Below are 20,373 nucleotides of genomic sequence, written 5' to 3'. Positions count from 1 at the left end.
TTTACTCTCATAATTGTTCCCTTAAAATTGAATCAATTAAATCACTGGAATGAACCCTTAATATTGACAATTGAAAGTGTACACTGTCAAACCTTATAACTAACTTCATGGTGTCGGTTTTGTGTGGTGTGCGCGCGCATCGCAAAAATTTACTCTCGTAATTTTTCCATAACGCACCAAAAGAAGTACAACTTCAAAAAGTTAAAAGTTAGTATTGAGCGACAGCTTATAAAAAAGTCCTATTACAGTATAAAGGATTACGTAAACGATAAAAACGCTTGCGTGTGAACTTTTGCACTAACCAGGTTGCTTCTTAAATATTTTCAAATCACAATGTGAGATGATGATACCAAAATGAACACCCGGCTAAGTTGTCGGCTTCTTCTTAGACCAGGGTGCGTTTGGAACCTTCGTGGTTTCTTTAGTTTTAAGTTAACGAATGTAGTTATCGCCAGCACTACTCACTTTGTAAACGTTTTGTATATAATCAACGCATCAAGAGTGCCTATTTGAATAAAGAAATATTTGACTTAGACTTTGATTTTGATGTCCATAGCGACTCCGATTGCAATTGAAATTGCGATTGCGACTACAATATCGATTCTAGGTATCGATTTTAATATTGATTAGGATATCGATCACGATTCCGATTGCATTTGCGATTACGATACCGATACGACTACGATATCGATTCTAGATCAATTTTATATTGCAATTACGATTCCGACTTTAATTGTGTTTGCGACTTTATATTGATTCCGATTGCAATTGTGATTGCGATTTGATATTGATTCCGGTTACAATTGCGCTGTCGAATGTTATCAATCTGATGCTCAGCAGCGTTGGTCTACCGTTGCCTCCTTCTGCGAAGCCATTATGGCTTTGAAGGAGGCCTCGAAGAGGGAGAGAGAGCAGGCGGCTGATGCTCTTCCCCTCCGCAGAAGGAGAACTGGTGGCAGGAGGCGCAGACATGCGTATCTCCATCGTCCACCCCCGTAGACACCATTGCGTACCTTCGGCGAGCGCGCCGAGGCGCCGAAGTTGCATGCGACCGCGATCCTTTGACGCCCCATTTTGGGCGCAGGTGGCTCCGCTGGGTTTTAGTGGGTATTCAGGCTGATGTTTTACCAGCCAGCGGGTCCCACATACCCTGCTGGAGGCTGCACAGTTCTGACTGCACAGCCTCCGACAGGGATGCCTAAACGCATTTCCCAGTGTCAAAAAATTAAAGAGAAAGGTATAAGTTTGTTAAGTCGGGCCTTGTCCGTGTAGCGACTTCACTTGACTCGTCATGTTATCTGTTAACTTTTTGACATCATTTACAAGACATTGGCGAAGTACCTTGTGCCCAGTTGGCACAGACAAAAGCCATAAACAAGAATTTAATTGAACTTTTTGACAGTGCAAGTGAGATCGCCTCGCCTTGGCAACATTTTACATGTAGAGTTAGAAGTTTTTGGTCGGGATTCTATTTACTTACATCAACATTGGTCCTTGTGTATACACAAGGGACTACTTGAATGTACCGTGCAACTTTGTAGACACTCTTGTAGTTGATTTTTTAGGATTCCGATTTGTAAATATTGGATAGAAGAAGGCTTTACTCTGCGGAGTTCCATGATATATTATGAAAATTGAGCTTAAATTTGCTATACTCCGCGGAAGGCAGGAGAAGAGGGTGAGAGAGGGTGTCCGAAGACACGTTCAGTTTTTTTATATTTATGTATAAATAAGATGAAATAAATAAATAATTTGTAAATTATATCAATAATTTAAACCGCTTTTTCTTAGAAAATGCCATACGACTAAATAAATAATGACTTAACTATTATTCATTGTAAAGTCAACATCTCCTGAGGATACTCCGTTATCGGAACGAATGGATCGCTATATTGTGGTGGCGGCCCTCTTGCATTCGAAATTTGTCATAGCGGATAATGTTTGTCATAGGTTGCGATAAAGCCGCCAAATTGTACATTCTTACTATGTTATATCTGTGACTACTTTTTTCTTGGTGTACAATAAAAGTGTACCTATACATTCATACATTCAGTATAATATTCTCTTTGTCAAGTCCTTTATTTGATATAGAGAGAGTTGTGAAAACAATGTAAGTCGCAGTTTCGTATTGGCGGCCATCTTGGATTAAAAATTTGTCATCGTGTATCGTGGTCTAATAGTTAAGTCGTTTTATTCGATACCCATATTTTGGGAGTAGTGAAAATATATGTGATACGCCATTTTGTGGCTTCGGCCATCTTGGAACTGAATATATTGACCAAATTACTATTTATACTTAGCCCAACGGCTAAGTCTAGCATTCAAAGGGGCAATAGCGCCAGCTTTTTGGGTGCCATGCCCATAAGTGAACAGTCAGTCGGCTTATATTTTATGTAAATATTAATTTTAGTTTGTGATTATTATTATTGAAGTTATACTTCTTTTGGCGCGTTAGGGAAAATGATGAGAGTAAATTTTTACGATGCGCGCGCTCACCGTCACAAAAACCGACACCCTGAAGTTAGCTGTAAGGTTTGACAGTGTACACTATGAATTGTCAAAGTCTGCGGGCTCACTCCGGTGATTTAATTGTACAAAAATCTTAAATTTTAATGTTCAGTGAAAATTGGTTGTCCGACGAGTCCATTAGTGCCCAAATTAAATTTTGTTTATTATGTCCATTCCTTTAAATATGCATAAATATTTTTTTGTGATACTTAAATAAACTTTATTTAACTAGATAGTGAGTTATTATAAACTTTCAAGGAATGTAATGTATTTTTTTCTATTGTTAGAGTAGTTTTTTCTATACAAACGTAGAATAAAGTGAAAACATTTTTATCTTGTTACGCCAAAGTATAACTTCTTACGCGTGTACATAAGTACACACAGTACAGTATTATATTGATGTATAAATTAAATTGTAATGAAACTATTTATACGTTTAATAACAAGGTACGGAACCCTCTGCAGTCTGTCTTACACTTTTCTTTGCTTGTTTTTCTTTAAGTATTTTCATCAAAGGTCCCTTTCTTGATACACGAGCGTCCTATACAAATACGGGAGTGAATTATTTTCGACACGTTTATAGCCCTGGATACGATTTGATTAGGCGGAGGTCGTGCCCTCCTTTAGCCTCCCGCCCCCCTTTTATACCCACCCTGTCACCTTTCAGGTTGAATGGGGAGTTGCTACCGGACCAGACTAATGGAAATAAATTGAATTAAATTCTAAATGAATAAGATATTTATCAAGATATTTACACGAGGCATCTTAGTCAAAATTTACTTTATTCAAATACGAGCGCATGCCCGCGACTTCGTCTGCACAAATTCTTAACACCGTGTGATTAAGAACTTTTTTTTAACTCCAAATTGTAGACGTATTTTTGTTATACTTTTCTTTTTTGAAGTTATACTTCTTTAGGCGCTTTTGGGAAAAATGACGAGAGTAAATTTTTACGATGCAGGCGCACACCGACACAAAAAACCGACACCATGAAGTTAGGTATAGTCAACATTTTAATTTTCTAAAAAAGGTTTGACAGTTGAATTTCAATTATTCAAACAATACCATTTTTTCTATTGTTAGTGTCGTTTTCTATACAAACGTAGAATAAGGCGAAAGATAAAATTTTTGAAAAGACTTTTATCTTGTTACGCCAAAGTAGTATAACTTCTAACGCGTGTACATAACACACGTTTTTTTTTAATTTACTTTTTGTGGTGTGCAACAAAAGTATATTGATTCATACATTCAACTTTTAACTGTTTTTTTTTATTTAAACGTAATGCGATAGTGAAGCTTTTAAAAAAATATATGTACGTTTTTATAATTTTTATTAGTGTTTTTACCTACACTTGGAGGAATTATCATTTTTATAAATTTAAAATGCATATAAAAATTTTTGGAACCGACAAGATTTGAACCTGCGACTCTCGGTTAATCGCGGCCAGAGCGCTTTCACCAATTAAGGCTACGACTGTCCTCGGACGCCTGGCCGATGTGAAACATCGAAATAGTTTTTTTTTTTTTATAAGATACTAGCGTACCCAGCCCTCTTCGCCGGGCTAGATTTGCTTTATTTTATTTAAACAATAAACTTACATCATTAAATTTTAAATTTAAGTCTCATAATATATAAAATCATTTTTTGTCTCCGTATTCATTCTCTTCTATTCTCTTCTCGAGCGGTTGAAGATCATTATCTACACCCATGTACACTGTGTATTTGACAGTTTGTCTAATACAGCGAGCATACTAAACATTTGATAAATTCCTTAATGACAAGGTAGATTGTAAGCAGCCAGCTTCGCTCTCATCTCCCGCAAGATAGAAAAATGATTGGAAATGTTGATGTTGGAAAAGAGCAACTACTGAGTTTCTTGCCGGCTCTTCTAGAGACACTAATAAATTAAATCGTTCAAACAAACTAAAAAAACACGCTTGGTATAAAAAACTAAACTAATTTCTTTCTTTTAGTTTATTCATAATAGCGATTTTTTTTAGTTTTTCTTGATCTTTTATTTTTATTAGAGCAAAATTAATCGGTAACCCATCCACCATTAAAGAGATAAAATATTTTTTTTTTTTATTCAGTGTGCCCGTCTCTCGAAATGCAAGTTCTAATTATTATTTAAAACAGGCCCTTAAAAAGTAATAGCTAACGCCCTCTACCATCTAGTAGCTTAATGTTTTCTGTGGAATTTGTTAGGTACGCGAACGCCATAGGTTTTTTATATTTAGGTCTAGATGGCGCTGTAGTAATTAGTAAAAAATCTTATTTTTTATAGTGAAAATTGGAATAATCTTTTCAGATTAGTGTATTGTCATCGGTCCTCGATATGTCTACAAAGTTGGAAAGAAATCTGACCGTTTAAAGTAGGTCAAAATCGCGCCCAAATAAGTCGGTTACAAACAAACATACAAGTGTAGCTAATATAAAGCGTGTAAAAACATACATACTTGACGTTTCAAAAATGCTAATAAAGTAGGCCTACTTGAAATAAATAAATTTTGGATTTCGATTTGGCTTTCTTTTTAAAATAATGCTCATGATGAAACAATACTTTATAGACTGCACACACTACTACGTATGGACGTATAGTCCAATATATTTAATATAAGTTTAGCTAAGTTCCTAAATTATATTCAGACAAATGAACTAATATTTTTGTAATGTACATCTGTAACTGACTTAGTATTCGTTTTGGCTAGCTGTAAGTATACTAAGGATATTCATAAATTAATAAATAAATAAATAAATATAGCGTGGCGATGCGTCTCAACCGTTTGTATCGCCACGCCAACAATCAGGTTTACCTTCGCCTATAGGTAGATGTTTCACATCAAAAAACACAATTATATTTCTTTTTTTTTTGTTTTTTTTTTTTTCTTATTGTGTCTAGATTCAGGTAGTGCCTCACCACCAACTATACCATTTTGTGACTCTGTCATGCCAGAGATGCGCATTCGACAGTGTGAGGTTTTAAAAGAGTAATCCAATGTGAGGTTTTAAAAGTGCTCCGTAAACTGGATGTGAATAAAGCCAGTGGTTCGGAATTTCAGCAGTTGTTCTTAAAACCTGTGCTCCTGAATTGTCTCCTATTCTAACACGTTTATACCGCCTCTCCCTTAAAAACCACTCAGGTTCCGAAGGCTTGGAAGATTGCCAACTTGCCACCTGTACCAAAAAAGGGTAGCCGTGCCGACCCATCTAACTACAGCTCTTTACTATGCAAAAGTCCCCCTTTTTTAAGTCGGTTGAAAAAGGTTAACATTTAGGCGTACCGTTAATATCTCATAGGAATAAAAATGTTACGTGGTAGACAGTAATTTACTTTAACTTTATATTTTGGTTCAATATAACTCCAATTAGTAAACACGTTATAATGATTACAGACTAACATTAATGGAAAAAGCCGTCTGACTGTTTATATGTTCAGACAGTAATTAGTTAGTAGTGAGTAGAGTTCAAATACAAGTTAGCCCTTTGACCGCAATCTCATCAGTTGCGGTTAATCAGGTGCAGTTAGTAGTGAGTAGAGTTCAAATACATGTTAGGGAGTATGGTATTACCGTCTCGCTACAGAGCACGGGTCTCCTCCCACAATGAGAAGGGGTTAAGGCCGTAACCCACCACGCTGGCCCAGTGCGGATTAGGGACTCCAAACTCCTTTGAGACCATTATGTAGGACTCTCAGGCATGCAGGTATTCAACGATATTTTCCTTCACCGTTGAAGCAAGTGATATTTTAATTACTTAAAACGCACATAACTTTGAAAAGATAGTGGTGCGTGCTGGGATTCGAACTCGGCCCCCCGATAGAGAAGTCGAGTTCCTACCCAATGCGCTATCACCGCTTTGATATTTCAGTTTAGGATAGTACTTAACTGGCTAGCCTGTTAGGGGTATTGAGTTATAATAAACCCGTAACTCTTATCAGTAGTTTTTGCGTGAAAAATCAACAGACATCCTTCCCTCCGTTCTTAAAAACTTTCGTATTTGTAATAATAATATTTAATAAATATACTACGACGATACACACATCGCCATCTAGCCCCAAAATAAGCGTAGCTTGTGTTATGGGTACTAAGATGACTGATGAATATTTATAAATAATAATATACATAAATACTTAGAATCTTTATATATACATAATCAGTGGCGTGCATTGCATATATGCAAATAAGCAGTGCATACCCTACCCTCAGGGTCTTAAAGAACCTTCAGATAGGACCATTAAAGTTTTGTAATTAAAAAAACACTAAGTAAAAAATATATGAAAGCGCCATCTAGTAATGAGCGGCCAAACTTCTAGGTCAAGTGTCGCTAGACAGGCGACAGCGCAACCAGCGCGCGCGAGGCGTAGGTATAGCTTATAAAATAAAAATTTCTACTTCGTATTTTAATTTTTAACCGTAAATGCTAAACATTTACCTTTTAAAACACGTAAAAATACCTATATTATCATTTAAATCTCATGTTATCGATTGCAGGGTAAATCAATTATTATGAATCACTCGACATATGACTCCATCTACTGTTGCATAGAAATATCAAATAAAATAAGCACGCCCAAAGAAAGAATCGTTCTGCTAGATGTATGCGTGCAAGTTAGTAGTGTGTGTCGTGTAATGTTATAATCGTGCGCTTGTACTTACAAGATTAGCATCGGTCTTGTGTGAACAGTTTCATTCATAAATTCTCTATGTATAGGTGTCTATAAGCACTGCTTACGGAAGTGGATAATCAATTACGTGTTTGATTTTCTTATGAAAAGTATTCCAGGAATTATTGGAAAGTGAGAAAGTTAACAATAAATATTGTTTCTATTTATTGTTGACATATCAAAATAAAATAGCGTTCGTACCCATACTTACAAAAAAATTAAATATTTTGACTAATTTCGATTGCAATATTATCATTAGCATATTCAATCGCCATTATTGTTTACCTTCGAACAATGCTCTATGGCGTTGGTGATAAATAAACGGTTAAAGTGCATAAATTCAGCAACTTATAAAAGTTTGAGTAGTGATAGTTTAATGTGTTAACGTTATTTTATAGTTTATTCATTCATTTTATAATGAAAGCATATTCGTGCGGTATTTGTTTGGGTTCAGTGTGCCTGGAAAAAGTACTTAGAGACAACTTTAATTTCTATCCCTTTATCGTAAAATTAGAAATCATTCGCAAAGGAAGGTGTGTACCAATGTTACAAATATCCACAAAAAAAGGTGATAAAGTAAAACGTATGTGTAATAATAAATATTACGAAAACTATTCTTGACTAAACGGCTTTGTACACACCAATCGATTATTTTGCTTTCCTTTTGTTTTATTGTCCAATATACGTAAAGTTTGAAATGATAAAGGATATTGTGATATTAATAATTTTCATCAAGACGCTAAAAACATGTTGGAAAAAAATATTATCATCTTCAGTGTGCTTAGAAAATGCTGCCGAATGGTGTGTCATAATTTTGTGACGTAAATCAGGGTATGTACTTTTATTCAATTAGCAGTAGATAGACGATACTATTAAATCAATCAAAAATATAACTTTCGTAAAGTAATTTGAATATAAACCGACATATCTAAAATATAAATTTTACTTTATGTTTGTGCTGAACACCTTGTGCATACCCTGGGTCCAAGGGCTATGCACGCCACTGTACATAATGCTTGTTTGCGTTACTGAACTCCTCTTAAACGGCTGGACCGATTTGAATTAATTTTTTGGTATGCGTTTGGGTGGCGCCGTGGATGGTTTAGATTCACAAATCAGCCCGCCAGATGGCGCTGCGGTCCGCTAGTATACATATAAATACCCAGACACTGAAAAACATTCATCACACTATCATTTTTCAGCATAGTATTAATTGGAATAGGATCACTGTAAACATGTTAATATTATATGTATATGTATGTATATTTATGCATATTTATTAATATATATTATATTATTACATTTATTATTTTTTTTTATTATTTATGCATATAATATATATGTATTTTTTTTTTATATAGAATTGCGATTTCCCGTCTCGCATTGCCTTATTCCAATAGTTAAGGTAGCCTGGAAGAGATTACTTTTAGTGATAAGGTCGCCTTTTGCATATAATTTATATTAATGTAAGTGTTCCTGTGTGTGTTACCTTTATTATGCAATAAAGTTGTTTAAATAAAATAAAATAAATAGGATAGGCAGTAGGAAGTAAGGAATCAAAGCTTTATCTATTTATTCTAGAATCAACAAACATTGTTAGCGATAAGGGTCCACTGGTGGTAACTGACTTCGTATATTTAATATTATCATACTGATCAAATTCGTTTCTTACCACCCTAGTTGTTAATGTTGCTGATCTGTCAGATCTATTTATATTATAGGAATATTTATCATTTGATTCTTTTTTATCCGCATCGGAATATTTTCTTTTGGATTTAACTTTATTAAATTTTCTAGCATATTTACTTTTGGTTTCAATATTATATTTGCTTGAATTAACTTCCAAACTCTGTGCTTTAACACGCATATTATTCTCTTTAGATCCGTCGTGATGAATATACAAATTTCCATATATACCTTTATTTCTTTCAAGAGAATTCTTTTGATCACTAAAATCTAAACCAGCTGTAAATGAATTTGAATCAACGATATTATCAGATTCTTCATATGGTTCCGAATCATTATTATTATCATCTAATAGTTTTGATGGACATTTCTTCTTTGAATGATAATTTTTCTTGGAATTTAAATCCTCTGTAATTTTTGATTCGTATCTTAGTTTCTTACGTTGCTTGTTTGTTTCTTTTCTTTCCTCATGTTTGAGGTTTTCAAGTGATGCCACTTGTATTGAATCCATTGAGACTAAGTTTTTTGATTTTACTTCATCATTGCTATCCAACTCAGAGTCTTTTGAATCTTCGGTTTTCGAATCTTCTGATGCTTCTTTGTCGTTGTCAAAGTTTCCTTTATTTTCTTTTGAGACATTATTAGCACCTGAAAATTAACGTTTACTTTTTTTTATAAATTTAAAATGCATATTAAAAAATTTCGGAACCGACATGATTTGAACCCTCGACTCTCTGGCATTCGCGGCCTGAGCGCTTTCTCCAACTAAGCTACGGCTCTCCTACCGTCGATGCCGAAATTAGTATATGTCTTATAGAGGATGTAGCGTCATCTAGTATTTCGATCTACTTTTTCAAAGTTCCATATTACAATGAGACACGTTTGAAACAGGAGTCATCTCTTGTGACACATTGCTTGTTTTTTATAATATTATTATTTTTATTAGTGTTTTTACCTACACTTGAAGGAATTATCAATTTTATAAATTTAAAATGCATATTAGTTTTTTTTTTTTTATATAAAATAACCTACACTTGGATAATTCCTCCGAGTGTAGGTAAAAACACTAATAAAAATAATAATATTATAAAAAACAAGCAATGCAACATGAGATGACTCTTGTTGCACACATTACATTTGTACTAATATTATAAACTAGCGACCCTTCCCGGCTTCGCACTGGTGTAATGCTTATACTTAATATACTATAGAATGCCTTTATATTCAACGTTCACAGCTTTTTTTATAGGGCTGGTATCGCCGCAAACGCTATGTCCCTTCTTTTTAAATCTATAATATCTTCGAAAATATTCATTTTAATTATTTTCTGACCCAAATTGATCTTAATTAATTGTATTTGAGTTACTAAATTGGTAAGGTATATCTCCCCTGACAGGGGATATAATTAACGTGTCCACATGCTAAAGCACGGGAATATGGAATAGGAGAAGTTTACCCCCTTTTATTATTACACGTATATCATGTGGATATTAATTCCACTTGTGCGCCAATGCTCTGAGAGTTGATAAAGCTGTGGGAGGAGATACATTTTTATCCTTTCCCCGGGCAGATAGTTGTCTCCTGTTCATGCTAGCCGTGCTGGTGGTAAGTAATAATGCAGTCTACGATGGTAGCGGGCTAACCTGTTAGGAAGTAAGTCATACCCTAATCGGTTTCTACGCGATATCGCACCGGAACGCTAAATCGCTTAGCGTACCATAGTAGGTATAAAATACCTGAGGTTCTTATGAAAATTAAGCTTAATTTGCTATACTCCGCGAACAGCAGGAGAATCTGTGTGGTGTAGTTTATAATTTCTTCAATCCTTATATTCCACACCAAACAGATCTTCGGCAATGTACCCTCTACGCACGTTTCGCTCCGAAACCGGAGCATCTTCAGGAGATGTTGACTTTACAATGAATAATTGTTAAGTAAAAGGATTGAAGATATTATAAAAACCACCATACAGATTCTCCTGCTTTTCGCGGAGTATAGCAAATTAAGCTTAATTTTCATAATAAACTAGCTGTTGCCCGCGACTTCGTCTGCGTTTGATTTGGTTTTTATAGTATTCAGTATCGCTAAGCCTTAAATGAGTAAAGTAGTATATATACATAAATATATATATATATATATATATAAAATGCGACTGTCAATTAATTATAGACAAATGATTTGCAATAAAATAAAATTGCGACTATAATTAAAGATCTAAGCGATCCTATCTCTTAAGTTGGACCAGACTACTCGCGGTGTGCCAATTTAATTTAAAATCGGTTAAGTAGTTTAGGAGTCCATCGCGGACAAACATCGTGACAGGAGATTTATAAATATTACGATTATGGATTTCCACAAAGTAACGCCTGCTTCTATCCTAATCTAAATAATCTTCTATCCAATACCTGAGATTCCACTGGTGGCTTTTGATAAAAAATCTGCGATATTGTCAACGACGTCTTCTGGTATAAACTTCTGCGCGATCCGCCTCAGGTCGTCATAATTTGCTGTTAGTACTACGTAGGAGTCCGCCGGAGCGAGAAGTGTCAAAAGCGAACCTATTGGATAGAAGCAGGCGTTACTTTGCGGAAATTGATAATATATTATGAAAATTATGCTTAATTTGCTATACTCCGCGAACAGATACTGTTACTGTATCCTGTATACTGTTCGCGGAGAGTAGCAAATTAAGCTTTGTTTTCATAAAAGTGTTATTGTTCCGACCGTCGTTTCAGTCAATGGTCTTCTCGCGAGAAGCTTTGACCAACATCTTTAGAAGCTTTCGCTTGGTTGTTGGATCAAGGGTCGGATACAGAAGGCAGTAGTCCTTGGAACGGCGCGTATTGTGAGGAAATTCCTCACTCTGGAGCCCTGACCGCCGGCTGCGTGGGCATTCAAAAGCCGCGCAAACGGAGGGTGGCTTTTTTTTTGACGTGACAACGTCTTAAAATCCGATGGAGCTGGCTGCACGCACGAAAAAACATGACGTATGCGGCGTTACGTCGCTCTGAGGCGTTCTATTCAAGGCTTAAAGTGCAAGCGAGAGCGCGGAACGAGCGACAAAGAGGCACAGTCGGCCTCCGCGTTCGACATCTGTCTCTCTCCTGCTTGAGTGAGCGATGCGTCCGCGTGGACAGCTTCTATACAATAATACATTTACATGTTTTCGGCAAGGATGAAGTGCAGCGAAAAGTGAATGTGGTGTCAATTGTTTATAGCAACGATAATATCTATCAAACAAATAAAATTAAAATTTTCTTTTGAAAAATGCAACCATTCCAACAGTATTTTCTTACGACGTTGTCACGTTCAACTATCGTCAGTAAGCCGACTTTACAGACAACAATTTTTTTTTTAATTAAAATTGCTACGAATTTAAAAGAAATATGAAAATCAATAAATGATAGGATAATAATAATATACTACGACAATACACACACCGCCATCTAGCGCCAAAGTAAGCGTAGCTTGTGTTATGGGTACTGAGATGACTGATGAATATTTTTATGAATAATAATCAAGGCCCGTATGAAATCTTTGAGATGTATCTCAATAAGTTCAAAGTTTATATAAAACTAAATATTACCCGCGACTTCGTCTGCGTTTGTTTTTGTTTTTCGAAAGAAATGTGGCATTCAATTTAGGTGGTATTCTACTTAATTTTTTAAGTTGTGTATTCTTAAATAGAAAAAGGTTTGGTTTTTTTTTTTTAAATATATAGACAAGTGCTTGACTGCAATCACACCTGATGGTAAATGATGCAGCCTAAGATGAAGCGCGCTTGCCTAGAAGATGCCTATTCACTCTTGATTTGAAGGTACCCAGATTATATGTATCAGGGAAGACGGAAGATGGGAGGGCATTCCAGGTGTTTGCGGTGCGGATCAGAAAGGAAGAAGCAAAACGCTTCGTACGTGTTGATGGTAGTTCAACCACGTAACGGTGCAGATTCTTTCGGTAAAAATTTTGGTGTTGTTTTAAAAAGAAAAATCAATTCACATAATAAACAATATCTAAAAAGAACTGACTAATCAATCTCACTTACAAACACTCTTCCTATCACTTACAAAGAATAGTAATCGTTAAAGGAAGAATCGAAATCGCATTATTGTTGATGCGATGTTGATTCATATGCTAAAGGTAACAAAGACCATTTCTGACAACGTTTATTTAGTCCAGCAGTCCCTCAGGGCCTCATAAACGTGGCAGCACTTTATGTATTTAGGATAGCTAAGCCTTAAATGACGGGTTTGCGTCCGCTGAGGAGTTCTGTCCTCTATCTCCAATCACATCATCAGATCTACACGAAATTTGGGCAAAATAATCTGACATTATAACCTCTAAAGTAAAAAAGTAGTTATTTAAATCGGTTATCATTTGACGGCGTTATGGTGTAAAATCGTCAAACACAAAAAAATCTGACACAGGGGTAGTTATACTACCCTTAAAAGAAGGCTCCTATTAGGCTATTTTGGTTTTTTTTAATCTGTATTAATTAACATTTAGTTACATCTTGTTAGATTAGAATGACTGCCGATTATGATGACGCCCACCTGGTTATATTAATTGTTGTATATTTGTTAAAGGTCTATCTGAGAGTGCTGAACTGATGACATAAACACTTGCACAAAGTTGCTGGCTCTGGCAAATGTTAAGCGAGGAACGTCCTAACGTCCTAACGTCCCTGTAGGCAACACATAAAGTCAAAGTCAAAGTCAAAGTCAAAAATATCTTTATTCAAGTAGGCCCACAGGTGGCACTTTTGATGCGTACATAAAAATTACACGGTAGTGAGATGATGGCGATAACCACATTCGTAAACTTAAAACTAAAGCTACGAGGGTTCCAAACGCGTCCCAGTCTAAGAAGAAGCCCACAACAAACTTAGCCGGGTGTTTTTTTTTTTTTTTTTTGCGATCGCCATCTCACAATGTAATTTTAAATTATTAGAAGAGCAACCTGGTTAGAGCAATAATTTACACCCTTTTATCGTTTTTTTATCGTTTACGTAGTCCTTTATACTATAATAGGACTTTTCTATAAGCTTACGTTTAATACAAACTTTGAACTTTTTAAGAGACATCTCCAAGATGTCAATTGGTAGTTTATTGTAGAATTGTATGCAATTTCCTTTAAACGAATTATGAATATATACCAGTTTATTTTATTTATTCATTCACACACCACAATACACTATAATATTATATATCATAGTTATTATAAGTATTCGTATTACATACATCACACTACGTACACATTCACACCAACTCATTCACATAACATAAATATATAATTATTTACACACAAAATTTAATTCACAAGCATACCCAGGCGAAAGCCGTAGTATGCGAAAATAAACTAGGTCGCGCGTCCGGCAGCCAGCGCCGGCGCAGCGAAGTTCCCACCGCGATCGTCGCCTACGCGCCGGGCGCTAGTGTGCAGTCCAAACCTTCCGCGCGACTCGACTGTATGCGCATACTACCTATCATTAGACTTTTTATGTGCGCACCTTCTTTTATATTGTTATTTCGTGCTGTCCTCAATTTTTGCTGTAATGTGCTCTTGTTATATTTAAATATTATACTTCTGATTTTAAAGTCTTGGTGCGTGTTAATTCAATCAAACCTAACGCACCCCCCTAAAGTCCCCTCTCCCAAAAGAACTGAGCTTAATTTCGGGTTAAAAAGCATCCTATATTACTTCTAATACCTTCAAAAATTATTTACCTTATGTGTACAAAGTTTCATGATGATCGGTTTAGTAGTTTTTGCGTGAAAGCGTAACAAACAAACTTACATTCACATTTATAATATTAGTAGGGACGTAAGCTTACAGAAAAATCCTATTATAACGTCATCATCATCATCATCACATCAACCGATAGACGTCCACTGCTGGACATAGGTCTTTTGTAGGGAGTTCCAAGTTCCACGATTCTGAGCCGCTTGGATCCAACGGCTACCTGCGACGCGCTTAATGTCGTCTGTCCACCTCGTTGGGGGTCGACCAACGCTGCGCTTACCAGTACGTGGCTGCCATTCCAGCACCTTGGGACCCCAACGTCCATCCTTTCTTCGAACTATGTGCCCGGCCCATTGCCACTTAAGCTTCGCGACTCGTTGAGCTATGTCGGTAACTTTGGTTCTTCTACGAATCTCCACATTTCTGATTCGATCGCGTAGAGATACTCCGAGCATAGCTCTCTCCATCGCCCGCTGAGTGACTCTAAGCCTTCTTATGAGGCCCATAGTTAACGACCATGTTTCAGAGCCATAGGTCATCACTGGCAACACGCACTGTTCGAAGACTTTCGTCTTCAGGCACTGAGGGATTTCTGACGAAAAGATGGCACGGAGTTTCCCGAACGCTGCCCATCCGAGTTGGATTCGGCGGTTCACCTCCTTCTCGAAATTGGACCTACCTAACTGGATCGTGTGTCCTAGGTATACGTATTCGTCAACAATTTCGAGTGCAGTGTTCTCAACGATTACTGGTTGAAGCGGAACATGAGCATTAGACATAATCTTCGTCTTGCTCATGTTCATTCGTAGGCCAACCTGTTGAGAAGCTCTGCTGAGGCCATCGAGCATCGTATTTAGGTCTCCCAGAGTCTCTGCCATTATGACTACATCGTCGGCAAACCGAAGTTGAGTGATGTACTCGCCGTTAATGTTGATGCCAAGTCCGTTCCATTCCAGAAGCTTAAAGACGTCCTCCAACGCAGCGGTAAATAGTTTCGGGGAGATAACATCTCCCTGTCGCACGCCTCGCTGCAATTGGATTGGTCTCGTAGTCTGATCCTGTATACGAACTGACATAGTGGCGTTTTTGTACAAACACTGCAACACTTGGATATACCGGTAGTCAATTCGGCATCTCTGCAGTGACCTAAACACAGCCCAAGTTTCCACCGAATCAAAGGCTTTTTCATAGTCCACAAACGCTAAGCAAAGTGGCCGGTTATACTCTTCAGTCTTCTGTATAACCTGCCGCAGCGTATGAATGTGGTCTATGGTACTAAAGCCCTTACGGAAACCGGCTTGTTCGGGAGGCTGGAAGTCATCAAACCTACGAGCGAGACGATTCGTAATGACTCTCGAAAACAGCTTGTAGATATGACTCAGCAGCGAGATGGGTCTGTAATTCTTCAACAAGGTATTATCACCTTTTTTGAAGAACAGAACCACCACACTCCTGTGCCATGCCTCTGGCGTTGTGCCTTGGTGAATAACGGAATCAAACAATCGCTGAAGGACTCTCAGTATCGGTTTTCCACCTGCCTTCAGGAGTTCTGCCGTTATTCCGTCATCACCCGGCGCCTTGCCATTTTTAAGCTGCTTGAGAGCCACACTAATCTCGTATAGGCTGACGTCTGGGATATCTTCGGTATAGTGTCGAGTTAATTTGGCTCTAGGATCCTTAGCCAAATCTTCAACAGGCGTCTGTACTGTGGTGTACAACTGTCCATAAAAGTTCTCAACCTCACCCAAGATCTCAGGTTTGGAAGAGACAAGACTACCATTATTGGTCTTCAGTCGCATCAACTGGCTCTGACCGATAGACAGATCTCTAGCGAACACTTTAGAGCCTCTGTTTTGCTCGATGGCATTTTTAATACGCTCTGTATTGAAGTGCCGCATATCACGAGTCTGTGATTTAGAGATCTGCCTATTAATCCGCCGGTAAGCGGACGCGTCTGCTATAGACTGTAGTCTCATCTCTTGCCTCTCCGTCATAAGCTTGAGTGTATTGGTTGAGAACCTATTGGCCTTGTTTCTACGGTGGGCCTTGTAGAATTTGGACCCGACTGTTTGGACAGTTTCCACCAGCCTGTTGTTCAAATCGTCCACAGTGTCGCAATCTGCTAGGCAACCGAACCGGTTCTGTAGTTCTAGTTGAAAGCTCTCGGGGTTTTGAATATGGGCACGAGTAGGCCGGAGTGTAGACTTCACCAGTCTGACTCTTTCAAGTTGAACGTTTATACTCAATGTGCCTCTTACCATACGGTGATCACTTCCGGTTTTAACCCTGTTGATCACAGAGACATCATTGAATACATGCCGTTTGGTCGACATGATGAAGTCGATCTCGTTTCTCGTGGAACCATCGGGGCTTATCCAGGTCCATTTCCTGTGTGGCCGCTTCTTGAAGAAGGAGTTCATCATATAAAGGCCCTCCTTCTCCATGAAGTCAGCCAACATTTGACCCCTGTGGTTCCGTTGCCCATACCCAAATTGCCCCACCCTCAACTCTGAACCAGTTCGCTCGCCAAGCTTCGCGTTGAAATCCCCCATCACAATATTGTAGTAAGTGTTCGAGGCATGTATGGCTTTTGAAATGTCCTCATACAAAACCTCTACATCCTCGTCTGGGTGTGCCGAAGTCGGCGCGTATACCTGTATGACCTTCAACGAATACCGTTTGGTAATTCTGAGTATAAGGTATGCTACCCTGCTCGACACACTTTCGACTTTTACAACATTGTTGACGAGAGACTTGTGGACGATAAACCCGACACCACCCTGTGACTGTTGGTCACCCTCCCGGTAGTAAAACAAGTTGCCGGATTCCAAGATTATCGAGTCCTCCCCCTCTCGCCGGACTTCAGACAATCCTATAATATCCCAGCGCAACTTGCTCACCACTTCTTCCAGCTCAATCACCTTTCCATCGGTCCTCAACGTGCGTGCGTTGTATGTTGCCAGGTCAAGTCGTCGGGGTTGGCAGCGGAATCTCTGCCGGAGATTCTTAACACCCCTTGCCCCGCCGTTACCATAACCGCTGCCAGAGCCAGGAATAGCGGGGCCGCCGGGAACTAGGGGCTGTGGTTTTTTTCTCCTTCCCATTAAAGATATGCCCGATAATGACCACGCTGGGCAGGCGGGTTGGTCATCGCAGGGCTAGACTGATCGCCCCGGCGTCGCTGCTGCCCGACACCGGTCTGTGCCATTTGTTCAGCCTAGCCAATTCGAAGTGGTTATACCGCCACTTGTCGGTCGCCAGAGCCTCGTCGGTTAAACGGCAGGGTGCACCACGTGCAGGTGAGGTTGGCAATTTGGGAGGCTGACTGGTACTAGCCACACCCACTTACACCCCTCAACCCTATTATAACGTCAAGGATTACTTAAACGATAAAAAAGCTTGGGCGTGAGTTGCTCTAAATTCATAGCTTAATATAAATTTACTGTGAGAAAATGTAAAAAAAAAATAACCTGGCTAAGTTTGTTGTGGGCTCTTAGACCAGGGCGCGTTTGGGAACCTCGTAGCTTTAGGTTTTAGTTGGCGAAGGAAGTTATCGCCATACCCATTACAATTATGTAAACATATTATATGTATGAACACTTCATAAGTGCCCGTGATAGGCCTCGGAACTCGGGACCTCTGGGTCGCCCCGTTAAAAAGCCAGTGATAATACAGACAAATAAGATCTATGAGCAAGATAAAAGTTTGATAAGAAAACAGAAATACTACGCGGAAAACTTGAAAGCTTTGAGAATACTTAATGTTTTTGAATTTTCTTTTTGAGGAAATATTACCTACGCGTCAATATTTTTGTACAACTACTGCGGGCTGTCTAATGCGGGCTCGATTCCCACAACTGCAAAACATTTATATCTTTATTCTAAGTATTTATGTATATTATTCATAAAAATATTCATCACACATCTTAGTACCCATAACAGAAGGTACGCTTACTTTGGGGCTAGATGGCGATGTGTGTATTGTCGTAAAATACATTTATCAAAAAAAAACAGAATCAAGAACATAAAGAAGCCGTGTACACGACTAATATTGAGGCATCAAAAACCACTCCACTTTACCGAACGGGCGGCTAACAGATTACAGTAATTATTTTACCTGAAATGTTTTATCTCTCTGTGTCGCTGTGTACTGGCCTTAAGAGGATTATCATAAAAAAGGGCGTAAATAAGCGTGGTTAATATTTACCGAACAAGAAAAATCCGTACTGTGACATTGCGCGAAGGTGAAAAACTATATTATTATTTTGTTCACATTATATAACATGCCCGTGAGATTTACTTTAACTGTCGAGTGGACATTATAAACAATAAGACACTTGGCATCTCTCGCGCAATAACCGCAACGATGAGCATTTTACTAATATTATAAATGTGAATGTAAGTTTGTTTGTTACGCTTTCAGTAGCTGTTTCCCGCGAGTCCGTCTGCGTTTGATTTTGTTTTTTTATGTGGCATTAAATTTAGTTGAAGATCTTAAAAAATATAAAGTACTAGCTGTTGCCCGCGACTTCGTCTGCGTTTGATTTTGTTTTTAAAGTATTCAGTATCGCTAAGCTTTAAATTAGTATAGTAGTATATATATATATAACATGTGACTGCCAATTAATTATAGACAAATAATTTGAAATAAAATAAAATTGCGACTATAATTAAAGATCTAAGCTATCCTATCTCTTAAGTTGGACCAGACTGCTCACGGTGTACCAATTTAATTTTAAATCGGTTAAGTAGTTTAGGAGTCCATCGCGGACAAACATCGTGACAGGAGATTTATATATATTAAGATTTAGTATCGCTGAGCCTTGAATGAGTGGTTTGCTGTTGTCCGCTGAGGAGTTCTGTCCTTTATCTCCAACCACAGTTTGGGCAAAATTAAACACATATTATAACCTCTATAGTACAAAAATAATTATTTAAATCGGTTATAATTTGTCGGAGTTATGGTGTAAAATCGTCAAACACTCATCCCCTCTCCCAAAGGAACCAAGCTTAATTTCGGGATAAAAAGTATCCTATATTACTTCTAACAAAAAAAATCTGTACAAAGCTTCATGAGGATCGGTTAAGTTGTTTTTTGCGTGAAAGCGTAACAAACAAACTTACATTGACATTTATAATATTAGTAGGGATTATTTCCACTTGTACGCCAATGTTTGAAGAGTCAATAAAACTGTCTCTTGCAAAGGCAGGAAATTTTTTCATCAAAGGGATAAGGAAATAATTACCTTCCTCCACAGTTTTAGCAACTCTCCGACTATGACCGCACAGATGGAAATAATATACAAATAACATACGTGTAATATCAAACGGGGGTAAACTTCACCTTTTCCCTGTTAACAATAAAAATGAATGTCTTATAAAACGGGACGGACACACAGAAAAATTTCACAGCATTAAAACACTGTTAAAAAGCCTTCGTATTTTCAAACTCTGAATTACGCGAAAGTTTCATAGAGTTAGGTACTATTGATGTGTCTCCAACCTTTTTGTCTTATCCGCCACAAATTAATCATAAACTACTATTAAATAGCTTTGTCCTATCTGCTACAAATGAAACGTTTAATATATCTCTGTAATACTAGAATAATATAAAATAAGATTTGTTTCTTATTGCCTCAAATATTTATAGCGGTTTTAATGGTAAAATACTTCAAGGACTTTAGGTTTATTTGATGGACTCGAGCCGAAAGGTCGTAGATTCGAAATGTATATTGACGGCCGATTGGCGCAGTGGGCAGCGACCCTGCTTTCTG

The 20,373-nt window shown here is 37.7% G+C and overlaps 1 protein-coding gene and 1 long non-coding RNA gene across 4 annotated transcripts in view; one reads left to right on the top strand and one right to left on the bottom strand.

Annotated features, from left to right (window-relative positions):
• LOC120635726 (leishmanolysin-like peptidase) overlaps window positions 1-20,373 on the top strand; it is a 164,297-nt gene that overhangs the window by 123,240 nt on the left and 20,684 nt on the right. The gene's annotated exons all lie outside the window — the stretch shown is intronic.
• Window positions 9,435-18,838, bottom strand: LOC120635730. Its single transcript, XR_005659300.1, has 3 exons — window positions 18,807-18,838; window positions 11,264-11,416; window positions 9,435-9,506 (listed from the first exon to the last, which is right to left on the bottom strand). It is a non-coding gene; the product is annotated as an uncharacterized LOC120635730 (long non-coding RNA).

The sequence above is a fragment of the Pararge aegeria genome, chromosome 27 (assembly GCF_905163445.1).
Source record: "Pararge aegeria chromosome 27, ilParAegt1.1, whole genome shotgun sequence".
NCBI lineage: Eukaryota > Metazoa > Arthropoda > Insecta > Lepidoptera > Nymphalidae > Pararge > Pararge aegeria.
This window is presented reverse-complemented; position numbering and strand designations above follow the sequence as displayed.